Raw genomic sequence first — 7292 nt, 5'->3', positions numbered from 1 at the left:
TCCTCTGGTCTAGCCAGACTTGCAAGATCAAATTTGAGTCATGGTAGTGGGAGCGGGGAGGAAACATTTAGGAACTAGAGGAAAGCTGTATTTCTCGTCATCGTTACATCACACCCTGACTGGCTCATCTCCTCCCCGAGACCCCTCCAAACAGACCTTTTATTTATAGGATTTTCTTTATTCTTTTTTTGGTCAACAGTTTTTTTGTTTGTTTGTTTGTTTGGTGTTTCTGTTGTTTTGCTCTGTCTTTTTTGTGTGCTTATTATTATCTCTGCATAGCTATCTAGATAAGAGAGGCAGGATAAACAATCCAGAGGAGAAAGAAACCAGACCAATGATTCCGGGAGGGATATGGAGGGGGGCACGGGAGAGGTGAATGTCGGGAAAGGAAGTGGGTGTTAACAAACCCAAGGACAAGGGAACAGCAAGTGATCTAAACTCTATGGTGAGAAGGGTGTAGGATGCCTGGTATGGCTTGATTAAGGGCAATGTGACCAAGAGGAATTACTGAAACCCGAATGAAAACCGAATATAATAGTGGGATAAGAGGAAAGTAAAAGGAAATAGAGGAAATAACTAGAAGGCATAGGGCATTTATAGAAGTCTAAATGCATGCATGTACATATGTAAATATATTTATATAGAGCAATAAGGAAATAGATCTAGGTACATATGTTTATGGGTTTAATATTAAGGTAGCAGATGGACATGGGGCCTCTACTCAAGCACTTCTTCAACGCAAGAACACTTTTTTCTAATAGCCTGGCATTCCATGATGCTGACCTTCTGGACACGAAGATGAAGTGGGTGAATATGCAAATGTAGTGAAGAAAGCTGATAATGCCTGGCTATCAAAAGATATAGCATCTGAGGTCTTAAAGGCTTGAAGATAAACAAGCAGCATCTACTTGAGAAGCAACAAAGTCCACATGGAAGAAGCCTGTGTGATCATGAGGTGTCGATAGGATCAGGTATCAGGCATCAAAGACCCAGAACAAAAAATCAAAGCAATGTGAATGAGGGCGTGTGCAGAGAGGAGACCCAAAGCCCATCTGTAGGCAATTGGATATCCCCTTTCAGAAGGGTCACAAGGAAGTGATGAGCCTGTCAGGGTGCACTGTAGCACCGATGAAACATACAACTTTCTTCTAGTTCTTTAATGCTTCCTCCCCTCCACTATCATGACCGCAATTCTACCTTACAAACCCATTAGACCAGAGCCTGTATATGGGTACAGATAAAAGCTGGAAATACACGGAATCCAGGGCATATAAACCACTCAGGACTGATATTGAGAATAGTGATACCAGGAGGGGAAGGGGAAGTGTGGGGAGAAAGGGGGAACTGATCACAATCATTTACATATAACCCCCTCCCAGGGGGAAGGACAACAGTGAAGTGGGTGAAGGGAGACATTGGTCAGTGTAAGACATGAAAAAATAATAATTTATAAATTATCAAGGGTTCATGACGGAGGGAGGATGGGGGAGGGAGGGAAAAAATGAGGAGCTGATACCAAGCGCTCAAGTAGAAAGAAAATGCTTTGGAGATGATGATGGCAACAGATGTATAAATGTGCTTGACACAATGGATGGGTGGATGGATTGTGATAAGAGCTGTAGGAGCCCCCAATAAAATGATTAAAAAAAAACAAGTTTGGATTTGAGATATACAGTGAACCCTCGTTTATTGCGGTTAATCGGTTCTAGACCCTACCGTGATAAGTGAAATTCCGCGAAGTAGGATTTCTTATTTGTAAATCAAATATTTTCGTAGTTAGAGCATAGAGGACATGAAAAAACACCCTTTAGTCACCATTACACTCGTATTACCCAATTTATTAAACGAAAAAGGGAAAATACAGTAAAACATTTTGGACGTTACAATTATCATTTATTATTTATTATATTATTTATGGCATCAAGCGTGTACAGTATGAGCCAATCAGTGACAGTAATGACAGAGCATGCACTGTTACGCAAAAACCGCGATAGAGTGAAGCCGCTGAAGTCGAAGCGCGAAGTGGCGAGGGTTCACTGTATATGTGATCACTGTCAGCATTTATATAGAATTGGAATCCATCTGACCAGATGCAATGATCAAGGGACTGAATATTAATGAAAGAGAAAGGACACAGAATTGAGTGTGGTAACATTTCAACAATGATAGGATGCTGAGTAAGGGGCTGGTGGTGTTTCCGTGATAGAATTCTCATCTTCCCTGCTGGAAACCCATGTTTGACTCCTGGCCAATACTGCCTTGTATGCAACCATAGGAGATGGAGGCTTGTCTGCTGCTGGGATATTGAAAAGGTTTCATCAGGGCATCACAACTCTAATGGATGAGGAAAAATGATCTCGTGCTATACTTCAGAAATTAGCCAATGGAAGCCCTGCGGATCTCAGCACCAGTCTGGTGTCCAATACCTTATGCAGGTGGCACAGATCTAGGCATTGCGTATGTCACCATAAGTGAGGGGTCAACTTAAGACATGCTTGGAGAGAGATAAAGAGTAAGCCATTAGTGTAAGTTTTTATTATTGTTCCTCTCTTTACCCAGGCTAACGAGTCCCAATTTTCATAACCATTTTAATGAGATACTTTCCCCAGTCCTAACCCCAGACTACTTTCTCCTTGTGAAAAGGAAACGAGCCTCAGCATGCAATATCACACAAGGTAAACCTGCCATTGTATGAATGGTACAAAGGAAAGACAGAGCAGCGGCTCCTGTGATCTGAACCGCATGCATTGGTATTGCAAACCATGTTCCTATATTTTCTTTAGAAAGCAAGTCATACATTTGGCTCATATTTAATGTTTTGTCAACCAAAATTCATACATATTTTCATGACTGAATCCCTGTAGTGTGAGTCCTCCTCAAAAACAGATCAGGTTGAATTATTGAAATATGATACAGCAATTTACATCTCTTTTTTGCCTTTAGATTTACTCTTGTTCGATTTAGCTCATTTAGCTCATGCAGGACCAGTTGTTGAAAGGACAATATTTTCCTTTCATTTCATTTGTCCACATATTTAAAATCATTTTTTTCTGTGTCCACCCGTTTCTCTTCCTGTAGGTAACTTTCCATTTACCATTAGACTCCATAGTTCTTCAAAACATGCTACTGCCTGAATTAACACTGCTACCAACAAAAACTTTCTTTTTTAAAAATATTGCATTGTTCTTTCCTCAGCAGGGAGTAAGAACTATGGGACTCGACAGAGTTGCTTAGGAATAAAATGTTTTAGTTGTCTGCTTTTGTAGCAGTTACGTAATCTCCTGTCAACTTGCAAAGGGGTGGAGTCTAGCCTGTCAATTAGGTTATAGCCAATGAGGCCTCTGTGTGGGCCTGGCCTTCTCCTGAGGATTCTTCCTCCCTGGAGGTGAGACACACTCTCCCTGTGAGACATTTCTGTTGACAAGCCACATAGAACTACACTATCAAGCCAGAGCCCTGGATCTGGAGGAGCCATGTGGAGACCCATACCAGCACTGAGATGCTTCCACCGCCACTGGATCCACAAGACTTTCTACCCACTGGTTTGTGATCTTCCTGCATTTTGCATCATAGCATGTGTTGCATGAGTCTGAAGAGGAATTTACAGACTCCTATCAGACATAGAGGCTAATATCGGACTTATGGCCTTGATCTGGACTGGACTGGGCTGGGATGTTTTCTTAATATACAATTGCTCTTAATATAAAGCTCTTTCTTAAACACATATGTCTATGAAATTTGTTTTGGACTAAAACAGCATGGGAAAGACAACTATAGGAGATCAAAATGATAAACCCGACTTGAATGGTTAAAACCTTGTCAGTTGATCCCCGCTCTGATGCACGTCAGGCCTGACCTGGTTTTCAAGATCTTCTGTTTCTGTGTTTTCATATTGGGATTTATCTCAGATGCATTTTGTCAAATTTGCTTCTATTGTTAGGATTGTTTAGGGCCTATTGCTCCACCTCTGCCAGATGCCAGGCTCATGATGATGGAAATTTCCATGAAAGGTGAACACGGAGCATGCAATTTCTCCTGACCAATTACATTTTCAAATTATTTTCTTTAGACAAAAGATGTACAATTGTTTATGTTGGCAATAATACTATAACTCAGCAGAATAAAGACTTAGGAAGAATTTTTTTTATTGGAAGCACCTTTTGACATAAAAAAATCTAGAAATAAAAATAAGCATTTTCATGTTCTTTTCATCATAAAACTAAGGCATTTAGCTCCCAAGACAATCCTCATATCGCAGGACAGTGATTATGGCGCCCCTGATGCTGACCTTCTTAGTCTTGCATATTTTGAAATGTGTTGGGCATACATTTCTCTGACATATTTTGCCTTAAACTAAGTAACAGAAGATCGGGTTGTACTTCAAATGGTAAAATAATTATATTTTAGTAAAAGCGAAGTATCCAGACTATTCAGATTCGTTAGTGTCTTTATTTTGTGTCAAAGTGTTCGAATAATGGCCAATGGAACCCCAATGTGTTCCAGGTGATTTGGTTCTCAGTCTTTGCTCTGCTATGGAAGGAACTTAGTTTTCTAGATCCCAACTGTAAAATATTACCATTGCAGTTTTCTTCCGAGAGACTATGTTTGTCCTTGAAATAAAAGATATAATTACATTGTAAATTACTCTGTGCACATCTTGAATAAAGGAAAAAGTTAATAGGAAAAGAAAATGATAATAAACCTTCCATTATTGTTGTTAGTTGCCTTTGAGTTGATTCTGACTCATAGCATTCCCATGTGCCCCACAGTTTTTTAAGGCTCTAACTTTTTGGAAGCAAATCACTATGCCTGCCTTCTGAGGTGCTTCGGTATAGGTTCTAGCTGCCACTGTTTAACCCTGTAACAAAACACTTAACAGTTTGCACCCCCAGGTACACCAACACTCTAAGGGAGTGCTGTGGTATTTTCAGCATAGTTGTTTATTTGACATTTGCATTCCAATCACCAATTATTATCAATGCATCTTGAGTGCATGTTTGATCAATTTCTGAATGAAGACATTGGTAGAATTCTTCAACTTCTGCATCACTAGCTTTGGTGGTTGGTACACAAATTTGAATGGTTGTATTAATTGGATTTCCTTGAATGCAGATAGATAGAATCCTATCACAAACAGCTTGTACTCCTAGATAGATCTTGAAAGGTCTTTTTTGACGACGATGATGCAACAATATTCTTGTTGACTGTGCCATTCCCAGCATAGTAAACCACGTGGTTTTCAGATTCAAAATGGCCAATACCAATCATTCTCACTAACACCTAGACTATTGATCTTTATGTGTTCTATTTCCTTTTTATTGACTTCCCATTTTCTGAGATTAATATTTTGTATGCCCGAAGTTCCTCTTATTATGATGTTTGCAGCTGTTTCTTCTCATTTTGAGTTGTCACTGATGACATTCATGAAGGCTTTACCCTGCCCCCCCCACCCCACCCCCACCCACCCCCACCCCCAGCTTTAGTCCACCCTTGTCATTATGGTGAAGTCTATTTGGAGACAGCAGCTCTTCCTCAGTGGTATTCTGACCTGAGAGACTCATCTTCTGGCACAATCTCTGACAATTCTTACCTTCTATTCAAGACGTTTTCAGTAATTGACAATGGATTCATGCCATCCATAAGATTTTCAATGGCTAATTCCTCATGTGGACAGCCTATTCCTTCTTCATAGTCTATTCTTAGTCTGGAAGCTCTGCTGAAGCCTATCCATTTTGAATGACCCTCTTGCCATTTGAAATACCAGAGTATAACTTCCAGCATCACAGCAACACGCAAGTCATCACAGTACAGCAAACTGACAGACACATGGTAGAGCCACATGGTAGAAAATTGTGACTCTATCAATTAATGAAAGACTCTTCTCTGCTGTCTTCTGGATCTGTTGCCTACCTTGTATTATTTCTCACATTCTCTTAAGACATTTTGGAATCTGCTTTTTCCATGATGTGGGCAGCACCAAACAATCACATGGCCCCTGGAAGAAGTATACATAAATTACTTTCAATATTAAAAACACCATACTCGTCATCTAAACAACCTTAACTACATGGAAGTAATTAGTGCCTCTAGTTTAGCAAAAATCTCTAAAACACTCTAGCTTTAATAGTGAAAAAGTCACTATTTCATAGCAAATAGAAATGGAAATATCTTTGAAAATATATACTTAAAAGTTATAACATTCCACATTAACACCATTGACAGACGCTTCCTCCATTATTGGTGCCCTTTTCATTTTGTAAAATTATGGAAGGAGGTCCCCTAATGTTCTGATGTCCGGAAGAGTGTTCATTGTGGCTCTTCCATATTTGGAGAGTAGGGACATGGGTGTGTCCATATTTTTTCTGGAAAACTATTAGTCTCTTCTCATCTAAAGCAATGGAAAGTAAAAAAAAAAATACTCAAGAAAACAAGTGTGGCATTTAGAGGGAACTCTTGGTACCTGGAAATGTAAATCTGGAATCTTACTTGTGTTATCGAAGTAGTGATGGATTCAGTATTTCTTCACCATTCCTAATGATTGGATCGCAACAAAAATGAAATCCTTATGGGATGTGAATAAAATGTGGAAGAAAAGAAAACAATTAATTCACAGGATTAATAGTCCACCTGAACCCCAGTTTCTCTAGTCAGAGCTCCAAACTAGGTAGGGCCAGGCTACCATTTCTGATCATGTATTGATCAAAAGACACAAAGACACAATAGAAGGCCCTAGTTAATATGAAAGAAAAACATAGAACAAAACTTAAATTTATAAAACATCAAATTTACTCAACGACGAGCAACTGAAGATATCCCAGAGACTATCACCCTTTAAACCTGGAGCTGACACTACTCCCAGAGAGCACCCTTCAGGCAGACAATAGACCGGCCTATAAGATTAATAATAGCTACCCAAGACCAAAACAGGCACCATTTGCCCAAAAGGAAAGGTAAGGAGGGGGCCAGAGACGTTGGAGGGAAGGAAACCATTTAAGTGTGGAAACGAGTAGCATGCTGACATGTTGCAGGGATAGCAACCAATGTCATGGAACAATTAGTGGATAAACTGCTAAGGGGGAAACTAATTTGTTGCGTGAAGTTTCACCTAATGCACAATAAAATGTTTTTATATACATTACTTTCAACTAAACCTAGTCATCCTCAAATTAAAGTCAATTTTGTATAACCTTTTTTACATGGTCGATTTTTGTGAAAATCAAAAGCACAAAAAATCCTCACATTTTGCAAAAGACATGTTCTGGGAAAATTGTCTACAATTCTAATTTTTTGGC

At 39.4% G+C, this 7292-nt stretch overlaps 1 long non-coding RNA gene across 1 annotated transcript in view; it reads right to left on the bottom strand.

Moving 5' to 3' along the window:
* Positions 1-6565, bottom strand: part of LOC123521111 — a 10143-nt gene extending 3578 nt beyond the window's left edge. The window contains exons 1-2 of the long non-coding RNA XR_006679587.1: positions 6487-6565; positions 5911-5995 (exon numbers count right to left, since the gene is read on the bottom strand). This is a non-coding gene — a long non-coding RNA (uncharacterized LOC123521111). The remainder of the gene's footprint in view (positions 1-5910; positions 5996-6486) is intronic.
* Positions 6566-7292: the final 727 nt, after the last annotated feature.

The sequence above is a fragment of the Echinops telfairi genome, unplaced genomic scaffold (genome assembly GCF_000313985.2).
Source record: "Echinops telfairi isolate 266 unplaced genomic scaffold, ASM31398v2 ScPeMD7_7469;HRSCAF=8507_1, whole genome shotgun sequence".
Taxonomy (NCBI): Eukaryota; Metazoa; Chordata; class Mammalia; order Afrosoricida; family Tenrecidae; genus Echinops; species Echinops telfairi.
This window is presented reverse-complemented; position numbering and strand designations above follow the sequence as displayed.